At 39.1% G+C, this 18,945-nt stretch overlaps 1 pseudogene; it reads right to left on the bottom strand.

The window, feature by feature from the left end:
- Positions 1-258: 258 nt before the first annotated feature.
- LOC118564622 lies at positions 259-2,614 on the bottom strand (annotated as a pseudogene).
- Positions 2,615-18,945: the final 16,331 nt, after the last annotated feature.

Genomic DNA, 18,945 nt, shown 5'->3' with positions numbered 1-18,945 from the left:
GAACATCGTCTTTAATGTACAGAAACACACATACTGAGCCATCACATGGCAGAATAGTGGTGTAGACAGTATACAAACCCATGAGGCTTGGACACTTTTTGTGCAGGACATGAAAAAAAAACAAAGGAAATCAAAATCAAGCCATTGGCATTATTGATATGAACATGTCTTAGCACAACCTGGACCCGCTATACTCAGTGAACTCGACCCGAGCCACAACTGAACTGCTGTAGGGCACCATCCCACAGTGAAACAACGCTAAGTTTTCTTAGACAGAGGAATCAGTTTCCTCTTTTTCTTTTGATGATCAACATCCTTCAAAAGGTTTGGATCATTATTCAACACTTCCTGACATTTTGTGGCAAAGTCCTGCAGTCGTTGCTGTGGTGTATGAGCAACCAGCAACTCCTTGTATTTCTTGGGTGCCACAACAGGCAGCTCACAGATTGGAGCACTGGCGACGATGGTGTTTCTGTCAACACCGACCCTTCAATATGCCACGCTCAACTTTCTTCCTTTCTTGTACGCCTTAAGGACTTTTCTGCATCTCTTGATGACCTCCTCAGGATGACATGCTGAAAGAGACAGAAACTGAGTTAAGTATAACAAACATGCAAACAGTGAATCAACATCGCGAAACACACACATAGATGCAAAGTGGTTGCAAAAAGTAATGAAGGTTATATAGGCGCAGAGAAATTGGAAGGTCCAAGATAATATACCCATACATATATACAAGGGGGTGCATCAATAGATATTTATATTAAATATTGATTCAACATTAAATCATGTTGAGCTGTGGGAGTGTGTATCCAACCGTGACCACTATGTATCAAATATCGCACAAGACAGAGTTTTGATTTATTTTATTAACTTGTGTCTTGACAGTGAGCTCTGCACTGAAATCTCAGTGGATCTGTGTTCGACTACATACACATCTGGCATATTGAACATACACATACAGTACACATGTATTCGGGAGGGACGTTGCAGTAGCTGTGGGAAACTGTTAAGCGGTGAGTGTTCCCCTACCAGCTTCATCAATAAACACCACACGGCTCTTGTAGCTCCAGCAGAGTCCGTGTCTGCTTCACTACTGCGGGGTAAAGTGGAGACAGTTACCCGCGAGCGTCACCTCGAAATTTAACAGCTGTTCATGTCAGAGCTTTCACCGTGGAGACAAAACCAGAGCAGCACAGTTACTAAGCCAACATAGAAATGTTGCTTCAGCAGCAAAAAGACTGGAAGATGAGAGGAATATCTGGTTTGGTTGTTACTTGATGCTCATGTGCCGCCATACGAACGCATACAGCCCAGTTCAATCCAAGCCTCCCTGATCCACCTTCTCTGCTGCTTAATAAAGCACAGTAGAGCCCGCACAATGATAAAAATCAAACAAGATAAAATAAAATAAAATAATGTATGGAACATGTCCAATATATACCGTAAATAAGATCTCACACACGTTTTACAATTTCCCTTTGGGGTAAAGTATAGTTTTTTTATTAAAGATGGCATCTTGATGACGTCAGGACTAATCGATTAATTGATTTTGATTTGCTTGACTTGTTGACTTTGACCTAAAATGCCATCCTTAACATATACAGCCATGGAAAAAAATTAAGTCATCAAAAATAATGGCTATGCAATCGAGTACCAACTGTGGTTTTGATGCCTAAAAGCTGTTTTTGGCAGTACAATGCCATAGCTATTGATGTAAGAACTTAATGACCAAAATCACTTATCAAGAAAAGGAGGGCAAATGGTTAGATATCAGTTCTTAAATTAAACTCTTATGAGATATTTTTGTTATCTTTATATTTGTCCAGACATATGTACTTTTAGTAGACCAGGCAATAAAATGACCAAGCAATATGAGAAAACAAGGGTGGTCTCTTCATTTTTTCCATGACTGTATATAATGTATATCAATGTGTGTGTGTGTTTGCCCTGTTGCTCTTCTTTCTTCTTGTTTTTCTTCCTCTTGTCCTTTTTCTTGAGGCTCTGGTGGTGGTGCTTCTTTTTCTTCTTGCGTCTTTTCTTCAATTTCCTCTCTGAAATCTGAAGAATCAGTCGATAAGGATGAGGAGCTGGATGAAGAGGACGAAGAGGAGCTGGATGACGAAGATGACAGGGAGATTAAGAGAAAGAAGATGCACCAGGAGACGGGTTGGCCGAGGAAGATGTGTCAATTGTCCCACCATCATCTGTATATATAACATAATAGAAAACACTTTACCAAATGCATTACTATCTATAATGAAAGTATCATTGTCAGGTGTGCAGACATGTTTTTTTCAAGAAAGTGTTAGTCCTACGACCAACTTGTTGGCGAAGGGAGTCTTTTTCCTTAGTCAGGTCACTGATTTTTTCTGAGTGTGTGATGCTTCTTCTTAATATGTAAATATGCTATTGGAGCTACAGTTGCCTAAGTATCTGGAATGATATGATAAAGAATTGAAAAAGCTCCAAACTAAGGTAAAATAAAATGAGCAGCTGGCTCCAGATATCTGCAATGGATCTCTGAATGACTGAACATAATTGTATAACTATCATCAGCAGGACTTTGTTAACATGCAGTTTAGTTTACCGTTGTTGTCCACATGCACCGCATGGTCCACAGGTGTAGTTTGCGCTGTTGACTTCTTTCTCTTCCTCCCGACAGTACCTGGATTTATCTCGGTATTTTGCGGATTGCCGCTGGGAACACTGGTATTGCACGTTTTATCAGACCTTGTATTTATTCTTTGAAGTCAATGCTAATACGTACGGAAGAGGATTAGGGCCATTAAAAAAAAAAGTCTATTGTATTCCGACTTTAATTTCAGAATTCTGAGACAAATGTCAGAATTCTGAAATTAAAGTCAGAATTCTGAGAAAAAAGTCAGAATTAAATAGACTTTTGTTTATTTATTTTTTTTGAATGGCTCTAATCCTCTTCCGTAAAAACGAGCTGTGCATCAAGAATTTGCCAAGGGAATGAAAAAGATGGGCTGTAATAGTCACTCACGCCACACTGGTGATACGAGGTGATTGACAAGTTAACAACCAGCCAATATGATGGAGAAGGCCGCATGGCACCGCCTCCAGCCCGTGAATACAATTATGACCGGCTTGTTTCATACGTAGTAATCTGGTGGGAGCAACAGAGACTTGGAAGTTTGTGCGGTGTGTGGAAAGAATGGAAGATAAGAAAATAGAAAGGCCCTAATCAAGTTGTATTGTGATATCGTGGCTGAATAATGCCTGGTTTGGCCACTGAGCTAAGAGAGCTTGTTGAAGGCAGCACTAAATCTAAAAGAAGACACAGAGAAATAATCGAATGGATGCAGAAGAAAAGGCTTCTAAGAAGAGGGATGAGGAATCAGTTTGTGTGGACAACTATGCATGGTATGTTTTATTTTTATTGCATGCAATTAGATTAATTTAATTGTTAGCTATTGAGAGTGCCCAATATATCATAATTCATGTTAACATTAATTTCTAGAAATTAATATTCAACACTTTGAAACACTTTAACTCACATTTTATGGAGGTACCTGGTACAAAATATTTTCAGATGGGATCCATCGGCAAATACTCATTAATTTGGAGGTCCTTGACATGAAAATATTTGAGACTGCTTTAGTCACCTCCCTGGCCTGTGTCATCCTCATCTTTATTGGTATATTTTCAGGGTTTGCAAACACCATAACCACAGAGGGAGGAAACTGAAGAGGTCAATTAGAGACAAATCTATGTTCAGCAAGTCAAAGTTTCCCTCTTCAACTGGATGCGCTTTGTGTACACGTATACATTATGGCATAGGTATGTGATTTTAGTCTGTTTATAATAAAAATTGTTATTTCAGTAGAAATTCTGTATAATTATGCTGCCATAAACAATAACTGGAGACTTTGGGGTAAAGATTGTGATTATTATGTTAAGGAGCATCTGTAGACTCATGATAATTACAGGTGCTTGGAGTTATTTCGCTTTTGTTCATTTTGCTAAAAGGTGTACAGCGGGTGAAATAAGTATTGAACACGCCACCATTTTTCTCAGTAAATATATTTCTACATAGTGCTATTGACATGACATTTTCACCAGAAATCGGTAGCAATCCACGCAATCCACACATACAAAGAAATCAAACCATAGATGTCCAGAATTTAAGTTATTTGTAATAAAGTGAAATGGCACAGGGAAAAGGTACTGAACACACTTACTGAAATTTATTTAATACTTTGTACAAAAGCCTTTGTTGGCAATAACAGCTTCAAGACGCTTCCTGTATGGAGGACTTAGTCGCATGCATTGCTCAGTTGTGATTTTGGCCCATTCACAAACAATCTTCAAATCTTGAAATATATTTTCCATCAGTATTGCTGTTTTTGCCAACACAATGGCGGACAATTGTCATATCCTTGGGTGCAGTAGAGGCTAAATTTGTGAATCAAATAAAAAGAAAACAAAGCAAAACAAAACAACCACTTTATTGCCAACTGTGATATAATAATTATTTAGATTTGCACAAGGCCTGTGTAAACGTCAAGTGAACATGATCAACGATGACATCTCTGGAAGCTCAGCAACCCTGTCCAAGATGGCTCAAAAGCTGCGGGATGTTTGCACTGCTGTGATGGACAGATATCAGCGAGCAACAGGCCAGTACATTGGAGGGCGGCAGCAGATTGTCACCATTGATGAGAGCCACTTCAGACACAAAAGAAAGGCAAGCAGCATTTACTATCATCAAGATAGTAACGTACATTACGCATTTATAATTCATTTTGTATAAACAAGAATAATTCCTAATATTTTATGTATCAAACAGTACGGACGAGGACGTATGGTTGGTGGGCGGAAGAGGAATAAGTGGGTTTTTGGGATGCTAGGTGTGAACCGGAGAGGGAGAAGACATGCAAAGCCTGTTCTTCACTTAGTCGAGAGGAGAAGAAGGAGAGATCTGGTGCCGCTTATAGCTCACTGTGTTAAAGTGGGATCTACAATGATAAGTGATGAGTGGTGGGCTTATTGCAATGCTTTACCTCAGCTAGGTTACCCCCATTTCACTGTCAATCACAGTGTGTCATATGTTGATGCCCAAACAGGTGCACATGATCAGCACATAGAGAGGGCCTGGAGAACGGTTAAGGAAAATGTTTGGAGACTCAGGGGGAATCGTACAGAGGAGTTACTGGTAGACCATCTCAGAGTTATTGAATGGTATGAGTGGCTTGCTCGTAAGCATCACAAGGGGCCATTAGGATGGATAGTCCATGACATTGCTGTGATGTATTGACATTAAATGTCTCGCTGAAATATTCTGTATATTAAATGTTTAGCACAAAATGTGGCCAAAGCTCATGGGTTCGGGCACACTGGTATTAGTATAAGGTTCACAAACTATTAACAAGTGATCTGTAAAGTGTGAGTTTATGTAGTAGTTAACTATTAGTTACAAGTTTATGTATGTTATTGAGACGTTATTCTAAAGTTGCAGCTATTCCTCATTTACCAGCAGTAAATAAATGAGGAATAGTTGCAACTTTAGAAAAAATGTTGCAGTAACATCTATAAACTATTAACTGATACTTAACATGTCATTAGTAAGTAATTCACCTACCGTTTATTAATGGTCTATTAACTATCTATAAGGCATAGTTAAAAATCCTTAGCAATCTATTAACAAAAACTTAACAAGTGATTAATAACTCATTAATTAACAGTTTACAATTGATCTATTAACTAGTTATAACAGATGGTTATTATAAAGTGTTACCACCCTTGGTATAACACAGTATCAATGAAGTAGCTCTCAACTTCTAAAAGGTTGGTGACTCCTGCTATGAACAATAGACTGAACTGGGGATGCAACTGAGAATATTTATTTATATATATATATATATATATATATATATATATATATATATATATATATATATATATATATATATATATATATATATATATATATCGTAAGTTAACATTACAGTCATTACATTCTCCCAACCAATCACAAACTGCACCCAGGGCATCACCAAGCTCCGCTCAGGGAGTTCAGAGAGCACACGTTCTTTTTTATTTTTTAAATACTTGCAGTTTTGGTAAAAAGTTGGTTGAATAAAGGGTTGAATTTGAATTCAGTGTTTGTTTGTTTTTTTATCTAAAGATAGGTCGCTAAGCAACAGCATATAATGGCCAGGACTGCACTTAAAATATGTTTTGAATTTGTTGATAATTATCGACATCGATCAACATTATTTCTATTTTATCGATGTGCCTTTTTTTCTACATCGTCCAGCCCTGATGTTGCATATTTAAGTCGGTTGAGGACACTACAGTCTCTAATGCCATCATCTGTCAGGGGAGGAGCATCAGAACCAGCGACTTTGAAAAACCCAAACAGGTGGAGAAGAAGGGCCGGCTCTTTGGCGGTGACTGCTCTGGAACCTCAGGGGACGATGGCGGAAAGACAGAAACAGGATGCACAACCCTCAGCAAAGTAATCCAACAGCAAAACAGTGCTTCCCTCCTCCAAAACGTTGACATGTACAAAATACGGAAAAAAAAGCAGGATGTAAATGTCATCGTAACTATATGTGTACATTCGACCGGTCAGAAAATGTAAGGACAATGACATGAAGGACGGAAGCAGGCATTTCGACTCCAGGATCAACTCTGCCGTTTATCACATTTATTTCACCTGTATGAAAATAGAATTTGTTGATAACTTGGTTGAATAAATAGTTAGGAGGTCCTAAAAAAACTGCTATGGTATCATTGTCTCTTTTTTTACAATCATCAATCAAGATCAAACGTTCATCTTGGGCCAAAAAAATGAAGCGGTCACAAAAGACAAAAGAAAATTGCATTTTTCATCGGTCCTTGTTGTCTGTCCTCAGAATTATAATTGGATCGACATAAACTGTATTTATTGGAGCCGTATCGAACCTATCTTCTCTCTAACGTGCTCTCAGATTACTTTTGTTGTAAAGGGAGACTAAATAAATAGAACTGAATTAGGTTGCGGGCGTTTTATCGAGCTCTCTCTGTGCAGGGCCTTTTCTGTATCCAGTGGACTTTTCCCAGAGGTTAATCTCGAGTAATACAGTTACTCGGTCTGCCCTACCTGAGAAAATATCATTGGCCGGTATCCCAAATAACAATAACCTTGGGTCTATGTGTTGAATAACTCTAAAAATCCATCCATCTTCCTTTTTTTTTTATCCTCTCCAGAAGCGAGCATATCTAAACAGAATTGATTGGCGCAGGCGGCCATTTATCACAGCGAGGCTGAGCAGGCGTTTAGAGGCAAGGGGAAGGAAGATTTTAGGGGTGGAATATTTCCGACGGGCTTCAGTGTCATTGAGGTAAACCGAATGAATCGATTGGGCTAAAAAGGATTGGCGCAGAGTGTGTGAGTCAGGGAAAGTTGTAGGGGGAAAAAAAAATAAAAATCTTCCCCCGCTCCTCTAAGGGCGTATGACTGATTAAGGATGCTTGTAAAAACGAACGAAGCCAGCATGCTGCAAATTTGGGCCTCTTCAAATTAAATTGCTCATAAAATTAGGTTAGAATAAGACTGCTGCTAATTTGATTTCATTTGCAATCAACTGGAAGAAACAAGACAAGGGGAGAAGATGATGAGTCACATGAGACAATGAGAGAAGAGCTCATCATTGAGGTGTGTGGGACTAGGATTGGATCTGCTCTTCGTGTTCATGGGTTAATTTTTTTCATTCACAGGCCTGATCCCAAACCAAATGTTCCCATTATAGGTTTTAGTTACTTGAAGGACAAACAGCCAGAACTTTTTTTCTTTTTTCTTTCTTTCACCGTACATCTTGTTTATCACAGCACAAACCTTCAAAAAGGTTTTTCCTTTCCGAAGCCCATTCATGCTTGTTGCAGCACGAGTTAACGCTAATGTACAGAATACATGCCGCTGAGGTGCGAGTGTGCAGCCAGGTCTCACACTAGATCGCGGTATGTCAGGAGGGTGCAGAAAGCCGCACTGCTTCCAAGAATAGCTCCACGGATCGTCGGCTCGTACAGAGAACAATGGCCTCTAATTAAATCTGAGGAATGTGATAAATCCAGCAGGAAGTTCTGAAATGACTTCCATTTGAAGAAAACACAACGGAGCCTCAGCCAACAGGCTTGCATATTTTTTTCCACACTGGCACATTTAATTCAGTCCTTCTTCTGCTACATTCCTTTTCTGCATTATTTGCAATTTGTATTGCAAATAATGCATAACTTTGTTTTATTTGGTGGTTTTTTTATCTCTCCACAGAAGGAACGCCTGACTCAGTAGTCCTGTGAACCACTGAAAGGGTCTCCAGTCTGTCATTATATTGGATCAGCTTGACTTCTGTTTAACTAATAATATGAATTGGACCTAATGCTCATGCTATTTAAATAAACTGAACAGACAACTGTATCATCAATGTCCTGGGTGAGCTGCTCGTACACCCCTATAAAGAAAACCCTGTGGAGTTGGATCTACATCGAACCTGTAGTAACTTTAATCTTTCATTTCATCCATATCCAGTCAAATGTCTTTTTGTGCATACAACAATCTGTGGCCATCTAAAAGTTAGATTTTTCATCAAGGCTTACTAAAAAAACCTAACATTTAAAGTAAAACCAGCCTCCAAAGTCATTTTTAGAAAAAAACAAAAAAACATGCACACTCAACTGTTGAAAGCAGGGCTAAGGTCTTGGGCTGGAGTCGAGCACATGCACACGGACAAAGGGGTAGGGGACAATGCATATGGCTCGATTCTCTGCAGATTCTTGCTTCTACAAATTCCCCATCTGTCAAAGACTAACGGAAAATAATAGCTGTAGCGACATCCGACATCCAACCAGCTTAAAGAGGACAGGGGTGAAGGTCCTGAAGTCATGTCTTCCGTCGTCTCTTTGTGTCCTTTTACAGTTGCGCACATTTAAAAGCAGAAATATTCACAGTATATGCTTTTATTTTTATAGTTCTAGTTCAGAATAAAACAGATCACAGGAAACTGACCAAATTCAGTTCAAGCTTAATAATTACAGTCCATTTCAGTTAGATTATTTCCAGTTTGATCCACTTAACTCCTTACAGCTACAAAGTAAATCCAACAGCACCCAGTGATCCAGTTCAGTCTAGCCTATTTAACTCATCTGAACACAATCTGATTCAGAATGGTTGCGTGTTAACGGTCCTATGAAAAAAAAGGAATTAGAGAAAATGTGTGGCATCTCATCAAATATTAATTTCTTTATTCTGAAATGTTCACAAACTGTCTATTATTAATACATAAACAATGTGTTTTTATTGCACTTAAGCAATAATAAAACTAATTTTACCAATTCTGAACTGAATTTGACAATACTTACATAAGACTTAATTGGTTTATATAACAAAATCGAATTGTATTAAATTGAGTTTAACCAAATTAAATTAAACTACACTAGAATCTGCTTCCATATTAGATTGAGTTATAACTGAGCTGAATTTGACTCTGGTGAAATTAACTATGGTCCACAGGGCTGTATGCAGTTCAGCATTTTTTTTTTGTAAACTGTTCAATTGGGTTGAAAGAGACATGAATAAACACAGAAGCACCTAGTCTGTAATCATCATGAAATTAAAGCGTAAAACACAGCTGGACACTGAATTTGTTCAATGCCAGTGAGGTTGTCGAGGACCACAAATGCTGCGAAGGCAATACGGAATAGTTACAAAATTTTAATGAACAGCACACAGAGCAGCACTTCAGGTAAGGTTACCAGAGGATCCTGCGACTAATGAACAGAAAACAGGAACTTAAATACGCAGGGAAGTAATCAACTGGATAACGAACAGGTGAGTAACAATCAACAGAAATACACACAACAGGGCGGGAAACTAGAAGGGCCTGAAACACAGGTAAACTACACAAAACAAACACTAACTGAACAACACGCTATCCAATCCAATAAACACACACACACAATCCAATAAAAACAAATAAATAGCCAAACTGCGTAGAATTGTGACAGCCAGTTTATGAAGTCCACCAATTCATTACGAAATGTCTCCAAGCAGCTAATATCTTTACCATCATAACAGAAAAGAAGGTTCAAGATCAAAAGCCTGTCCAAAAAAACAAAAAAACATTTATATAGATTGCGTGTGTTTCAATCATCAACTGTGAGTCAATTCTACACAAAACCAACCCGAAGAACTGAGCCAATATTAGGAAACTTTAAAAGAAGCAGAAGAAAAGCTGCAGTTTGAGAGCAAGGGGGTTAAATGTTTCAGAGATCTCGCCAACCTTTGGCTTGATTTTAAACGATTGTTTGCATCCTGTTTAGCCTGGGTGTTTGCTAATGTTCTGTTTTACTGCTGGTACAACAGTGTTGTTAAAGTTTCATGTGAAGAATTGGTGAAACGTCAAATTGGGTCCTTCCATGCCAGCTAATTATTCTCTTCACAAACACTTCACAGGTTAAACCAAAGTGATAATTGAGCAATTAGAAGCGCGCCATCTGAACAGTGTTTTTTTTTTTTTGTGTCTTAAGTTAAGATAAAATCTTTGTTAGATAAATTCTTTGTTCACAGAGTCATGCACGCCTCAATGAAGATAACATTGGGTGAAAAAAAATCTAAACTAAGCGCTGCACGTCAACATAAAATGTATGCTTTCAACTGTATTTTGAATATTGAAAGACATTTAAGGGTTTAAATCATCTGAGATACACTATTTGTTTTCTAATGAAACAGAAATACAACATGTTTGCAATGGCTGAAGTCTGAAACCTTTAAGTTAAGTTCTAAAAGTTCACTTTAAAGAGCAACTAAACTGGAATGGGAAATTGCCTCTATTAAGCTCTCCAGGCTTGTTCTTCACACCAAGAGCGGTTTGATTTCCTGAAACTGCAAACAGAGTGAGTTAGAGGCTATAATTTCCTCCATCATGCAAGTCCTACCTAGACCACGCTTAAGTGTCTTAAAATTAAGGCTCTAGGTTGGGAAGAAATTGCCATCGAGCCCCCCTGCTTTCCACTCGGCTCTTCAAATGAGCAAAGTTAATTGTAAGGTTTTCTGTTGTGCCGTTTTCTTCACTTCCTCTCGCAACTTCAGTCGAGGATGGCTGCAGTACTGTAGATCTCTCTTGCCTGTTTTCCCATTCATTATTCATCCAATCTTAAAATCCACAGGCTTCACATCCGGCTTATTTCCAGGCAGCCAGCATCACAAGCTGCTCGCTTGTCAGAATTATTCATATTTCAAGCTCATTTGACTTTCAGCTCTTTTTGAATATGAAGAGAAGTGGAAAGTCAAAAAATAGGGACTACATCTGGTGATGTAAAAAAAAAAAAAAAAACATGCACAAAGAACCCACTCTCAGAATACATACCGTATCATCACCACTGGTTCTCTTGGACATGTCTGCTGCTTTTTTTAAGGCATGGAACGGCTTGTTGAAGCCAAATGCTTTGACTGAGAGATGTCCAATCCTGGACGTCAAGGCCGGTGTCCTCCATGCTCTCGATGTTTCCCTGGTTCATCAAGCCTGAACTGAATGAATGAGTCATAACCAGACTTCAGTAGAACTTCATGGAATGATGAATATTATAGGTTGTTGAATCATTTGAATCAGCTGTGTTGGAGCAGGGATACATCAAAAACGTGCGGGGCACCAACAACAGGCCGACTGGCTCCTATACTAGGGAGCAGGGTAAATCTATCCAGATTTGCTTAAAGATGTCTGGCTTAAACTCAAACTGACATTGAAGCTTGACCTTAAGGGGGACTATAAGCTGGTCATTTGTCACGTCACAGCTGACTACAGTTACATCTAAAAAAAACATTTGTGAAAAAGTATTTTTTGTCACTCATTTCAGAAAGTGAAACCCAGATATTACATAGATTCATTACACACTGGGAAAGGTCTTCAGATCATCTGTATTGTTGGTTCTGGAGTCTCTTGGCTTCATTTTGACAACACCCCACTCTCTACGGGATTCAGGATAGGTCAATTTGAATTGAATACGGTGCAGAAATGGTTGCGGCACTGCAAGGAACCCAAATAACAAAAAAATCAACGTGTCCTCTCTCATTAGTTACTTGCGGACTAATGAGAAAAAAATGACGCAAGAAGGAAGTTTTACCTGATGTCGCAGCGGTCCTCGGATCAAGCTCCCAAATTTCATGAGCCAAATGGGGAAACGTCGGGCGCTAGACAGGATGAGGTTCCAGTGAATTTCAGAGTAAAATCACCGCGCCAACTTACGCTAACGTGACTAGTGTCAACAAAACGGCAACACAGAACCACGAGGAATCAGAGTGGCTTTTGGAGGATGCAATATGATATTTAAGTGCACAGATAACGAGTTTATGGCTGTTTTTTTAAATAATTTATGAGTGATAGCAGCAAAAAGGACCAAATGAACTTCTGTTCTCGTCAGCGGCATTTGCGCAGCAGGAGCCGCAGCTGGCCGCTGTTTCCCCAGGAGCAGTGTGAGGGGGGTTGGCGGCAAACCGGAACCGGATCAGGACCGCAACCCACACCGTGGTCAGTGTTAGCACCGGGTTAGCAGTGTGGACAGGTGACAAGCTGTGCAGGAAAATGAAATCCGCATCTCCATACAGCTTGTAAGCCGAAGGAAGCATGAAGTGCTCTAAAATATCCTGATGGCTGCTTTTACTGTGGACTTTAGAAAACCAAGTGGACCAACACCAGGAGATGAATTAGCACCTCAAACCATCACCTGACTGAGGAAACTTCTTAGTGGGCTTCAAGCAACGTCAATTCTGTGCCTCTCCAGATTCTTGGGCCTTGATTTCCAGATTAAATGCAAGCTTTACATTCATCTGAAAAGTGGACCACTGAGCAACAGTCCAGTTCCTCTTCTCTTTAGCTCATGATGCTTCTGATATCGTACCTGGTTCAGGAGTTGCTTCACACGAAGAATGTAACATTTGTAGCCCATGTCTTGGATTCCTCTCTGTGTAGAGGCTCTTGATGCGCTGAACCCAGCATTCCTCCACTCCGTGTGAAGCTCCCACAACTTTTTCAGTGGATTTTGCTTGACAATCCTCTCAAGGCTGTGGTTATCTCCGTTGCAGGTGCATCTTTTCCTATAAAACCTTTGTCTTCCTCTCAGCTTTCTTATGAATATGCTTGGATACAGCACACTGATCAACCAGCTTCCTCGGCAATGACCTTTTGTGGCTTGCCCTCCTTGCTGAGAGTGTCAGCGCTGCCCTCTGGCCATCTGTAGAGTCAGCAGTCTTTCCCATGATCGTGTAGGCTGCAATATTACCATTATTTAACACTTATATATTAAAAAAACATATATTTTTTTAAAAACTGGAGTTGTGTAATATAGTAATTTCCAGAGACACTGTATTTTGAGTTTTCATTATCTGGAAGCCATAGCTATCAACATCATGCAAAATGTCACTCTGTGTGTAAGGAATCTATATCATATGAATTTAACCCCTCTGAATTGAGTGACAAAAAATATTGAACTTTTTCCAAATATTAAAATGTTTTGACATGTACCTGTGTATCTGCTTCTTCATGGGATAAAGGGGAGCTAAGATAATAGGAAGCTGAAGAAGAAGAAAGCCGTCCATGAAGAAAAAAAATAGCAGATGAAGGCATAAATAAGTGCCGATTTCTGACAGAAACGATGTCGCTAATCTAAAAACTTTCATTTTGTCTACTTTTTATTTATTGACCCATCAGTGGTTAAAAGGAACCCTGTGTGTTGTGCATAGTGTGAGCTCTGTAAGGTGACGTTGACCTTCAGTGCGTTTATGAAAAACACAATATCTGCTCTACCAACGCTGATGTTGGCATGAGGACCACAATTATATAAAGGTACCAAACTTGGCTGCAGTTGTTAGCACCATTGCCTTGCAACAACAAAGTCTCCCCATATATCTGTTGGCTCCCAACAGGAACTCTGGCTTCCTCTCACAGCCCAGAAATACAAGGCAAGGCAAGGCAAGGTAAGGCAAAGCAAATTCATTTTTATAGCACATTTCAGTACAGAGACAATGCAAAGTGCTTTACGTGATTAAAATATAGGAAAATAAAACAAAATAAAAGCAAGTAGGAATAAAATCTAGAAACAAAATAGACATGGGCAAACATTAAAAACAGTTTAACTAGAACAGTTGAAGGTAACCCTAAATAAATGTGTTTTTAATCTTGATTTAAAGGAACTCAGGTTTTCAGCACTTTTACAGTTTTCTGGAAGATTGTTCCAGATAAGTGGAGCATAGGAACTAAATGCTGCTTCTCAGTGTTTAGTTCTGGTTCTGGTTCTGCAGAGCAGGCTGGAGCCAGAAGACCTGAGTGGTCTGGAGGGTTGATGCCCTGATAACAAGTCTGTGATGTATTTAGGTGCTAAGCCATTCAGGGATTTATAGACTAACAGAAGGATTTTAAAGTCTGTTCTCTGAGATCCAGGGAGCCAGTGGAAGGACTTCAGAACCGGGTCCATTTTCTTTACGTTCTTAGACGCGGGCAGCAGCGTTTTGGATCAGCCGCAGCGTTCTGATTCACTTTTTAGGCAGACCTGTGAAAACACCGTTGTGGTTTCAGTGATCGATTCGACTAAAAATAAACGCATGGATTAGTTTTTCCAGATCCTGCTGAGACAGGTGAATGTAACAGGTGAATTTATCACTCCAGGTCACCCTAAGGAGTGCATGTGTGAGCGCATGGTTGTTTCTCCTGTGTGTTTCCATGTTGTCCTGTGATGGACTGGCACCCTAGCTGGTGCCCAAAGACCCCCACCCCTCCCCCCCACACCTTGGGCAGTATTATTGTAAGAACCATCAGTGGTGCAGATTAATATATTAATATGCTCATTATTCAGTGACATTACAGCATGAATCTTACATTTCATAATTTACTGATTTTATTATTTCTAAAAAACAAAAAGGATTTTGTCCAGCAGGAAGAGAAATTATGCATGCTGAGATTAAAATGCGTGGTGGTTTAATTTGTGATTTTAAAATGTTTAAAACAAATGAGTTATGCAGTCGATCTGAATATAAATATAAATGTACACACACACTATGGAGCAGTTTGGTTTGTATGAGGCAACATAGCACCTATGATAAATGAGAAGAAGGTATTTTCAGGGGGGGAGCGAGTTTAATTGGAAACACAATGATCGTAAATCTTCATCTCATAATGGGAACAAACAGAGTAATCTGTCTCAGTTTTAGGAACGTATGTAACAGTTCTGCTGAGACGTGCCTCGGCAGAACTGTTCTGGTGAACTAAGCTGTAGCTTCTGTGAGGAGCAGGAGAGGACGAAGAACTTGTCCATACAGTTTTTAATTTTCTCATGGCAGTCATTGGTTGAAAGGTGGTTCTTTCGTGATCTTGAGCCCTAATTAGAGATAAGCATAAGTTGTAACGGTAACTGCTTTTGGTTTGTTGAGTCCATCAAAGTGAATTTATTTCTTTTAGGTTTTTACAGCACCAGTGGCTTGTTTTTCATATAGTGGGCTGACAGGAAAGGGGGTATGAGAGAGAGGGAGAGACATGCAGCAAAGGACCGCAGCTTGGAGTCGAACCCAGGTTGGCCATGTCGAGGACTAAGGCCTCCTCCGTACATGGGTCGTGTGCGTTAACCACTGCGCCACCGAAGCAACAAAATAGCAAAATACAAAATTCAGTTTCAAAATAACTGAATTTAATTTGAAGTGTGAGGAGAGGAGACGACTCCATGGAAGCAACTCGAGCAAAAGTTACGGATACCTGTAATTTACCTGTAGTTTTACCATGTAGACATGTTCTTCAGCCTTAAAAATAAAGCTGACCATCTTTTTTTATTATTACATGCTCAATTGCTTGCTAATACTAAAAAGTGAATAAACCAATCATGAGGCAGGGATGAAACAAGTTTTAAGTGACTTGGAACATGAGACGGTTGTTGCATTTTTACACACATCGACCTTTTAACGGTTTACGCGTAATGTCTGGAGAAAAGGAATAAATATCCGATGATCGGTAGTTGGGTATAGGAAAATGCCTTGTTGATGTTAGAGGTCAGAGGAAAATGGGCAGACAGGCTGAAGATGAAAGAAAGGACACAGCAGCTCAAACAACCGTTGGTCACAAGCAATATGAGCAATGGTGGCGGGGGTGGAATGGTATTGGACGATTTTCTTGGATTTCCCTTGGAATGTAGAATGGCATTTCCCTATATGCCTTCTACATTAATAAAAGCAAAGTTGAAAAGAACTCACAAATAAAAAAAAAAACTGATGGAAAGAGTTCTCAGAGTTATTAGTACATGTTATTTTAATAGGTAATTATTTGGGAGTGTGAGTCTGCATGGGTTTGGCTAGAGAAGTTGCTCCTTGATCTGTTTGTATAGGAGTTAATTGTTCTGTACCGTTTCCCTGATGGCCATTCAAAACAAGAGTGACTTGGATGGAAAGTGCCTAGAATGACATCTTCTTCTTTAGATGATTTTGTAGAGATACTCAATGTGTGGAAGCCCTAACCCCATGAAGCAGTTTGTAAGGATATCCTTCAACGGTGACTAGAGAAATACAGCAGTAGTTTCTGGGGGAGCTTGAATAAAGCGTGTCATCATGTAAAGGCTCCTTCCACCAGGATGAGGCATCATGTCACAAAGCTAAAATCTCCTCTAACAGGTTTCTTGAGCTGAGTTCTGAAAACTAACACTGGACTTCTAACTTCTGGTCAGTCAGCAAGGAAAACCTGTTAGATGTTGCAAAAGGCGTCCCACTGGATATAACTGACTTTGGGAAGGAGGACGAATAGCATTTCACATAAAATCCCAATAAAGTACCTTTAATGTTTGTCACTGCAATGTGAAAACATGCAAAGAATATTAAAGAGAGATTTTAATTGCTTGACAAAGCTTTGTGAGTTTTTTCTTATGGTCTTCTTACCAGTGTCACGAGTCTAAAATCCCTCTGAAGGGAGGTTGAAGAAACAGAAATTGATGATCGGGTGGTCACTGTCACAGAAATAAATCAATACTTGAATATTGAATCCATGTAAATGTAAATTGATTAGAATAAGCTAATTTGATCAAACTAATTCTACTTAAACTGATTTAGTGCAATATTTATCTTTGAACAGTGTTTCATTTTTGTTTCTGCTGGCATTGTTCCTATTTACCAGCATGCAATTTTCAGATATCAGATAGTAATTTATACCCGTCTTCACAACATTATTCGGTGTTGAACCGATTAAGCCAATTTCACCTATTTCCATCTCATCAGGCTAGCTGAGCTGGTAAAGAAACTCCATGAAAAAAAAGCACAAGCTCTCTGTCAGGTATGTACTTCCTCACTTTAAATTGTGTCTTGATGCTTTCCAAGACAAACTTTTCAGCTAACTACATTCCACCCTTGCAGTCAGTCCTCGGAGAGTAACTTCTGTAAGGCCTTGAGTTGACAGGACAGTTAAATTAGATGACTCAGGCTTTCTCTCCAACTGTACTGCTCGACTTTGTGGGCCAGAGACTCTTTCTCGGGCATAGGCTCGAGTAATTTACTGAGTGGCAGACTCACTATAAATATGCAATAATGAAGCTTATGAAATATTTATTGACCATCTTCTCCCTTTATCTTTATTCAGGCAGGTGGGATGTGCTCCACTGTGAGCGTCCCAGATGACATTACTTTAATGGTTACAAGTTCCCATTCAAGCCTCCTGTTCATTTTAGAGGTTTCAGCTCAGGGTACATTTACATAAGTCAGCCAAAGGAAGCCCTCCATCCCGGAAGTCCCAGGCCGCGCAGCATTAATTTACTGGCTTGCCATATGAGCTGCATGGCAATGCCATTTTGTCACATTCAGGTCATGGCAACTGCCAAGATGGTTATACAGTAGGCGCTCAATCTTCTAAGCATGATCCATGGCAATCATGTTTATGATGCAGGAGTGTTTTTACTGGCATGACAGATAAAGAAAAGATCAAAGTTTGCAAATACATACTATAATTCCACCATTTCAGAGAAAAGTTATTAAAGTTTCCTGATATCCTGTTTCTTTATATAATTGGTGAAATGCTAGTGTGATTACTTGTAGCGTGTATTTACTTAGTAAACTGGATGCAATATAATCATTCAGCTCTCAAATAAATAATCAATGACTGGTAAAGTAGAGGACCTAGGAGGCAGGCAGGTGAAGATTGCTTAGGAAATTAGTAAGAGTCAAAAATAAAAATAAAAAGTCCAGGGAAAATACAAAACAACATATCATGGAGCTGACACTGACAGAGAAAACCAAGAGATAGGCTCCATCCAAACGCCCTTATTGAGCACGGACTCCTAAGACAAAGCTGAAGCGTGTCATCGGTCGCCATAAGTGTTGTCTGAATACTGCAGTCAGTAAAGAAGGAGGTAGGAAAAGTACCCTGTATGCTTCCTAGGATCCCCGCGACGTCCCTTACAGTCTGTAAACTTTTGAATTTAAAAATAATTTTAAAAAGAGTCATTATTCTGGTAATTAGCCAATAAAAATAATTTGCCGATCTTAACTGACCCAAAACAGGAAAGGTTTACTGGGATTTTATTCAAGCCATTGAGGAGGAAAAAGAGAGTGACTTTGTTACATTTGATATTTTTCCATCCTTTTTTTACTCTGTTTTGTTTCTTACAAGTCTATAACAATGTTTTTTTTCCTCAGATTGGGGGTTTACTACTTGTTCTCAGCCTGCCCTGTCCATAACTGAAAATTTAGATTTTCAAGCCAGTCAGTGTAGGAAATGGAAATCCTCAGCTTTCTAAACATAGACTTATAAATTATCTATTTAAAAGGGATAATGTTTGACTGTTTACTCTGATCTCTTTTACCACTAGGTTCAATATACCTTCATCTGTCTTTTGCATTTATTTTTTAATATATTTCTTCACTCTTTTTTAGGTTTAAATATATTTTTTAGGAATATTGTACTATTTAATACTTGGTTGCTT

Source organism: Fundulus heteroclitus, chromosome 11 (genome assembly GCF_011125445.2).
Source record: "Fundulus heteroclitus isolate FHET01 chromosome 11, MU-UCD_Fhet_4.1, whole genome shotgun sequence".
Lineage (NCBI taxonomy): Eukaryota > Metazoa > Chordata > Actinopteri > Cyprinodontiformes > Fundulidae > Fundulus > Fundulus heteroclitus.
This window is presented reverse-complemented; position numbering and strand designations above follow the sequence as displayed.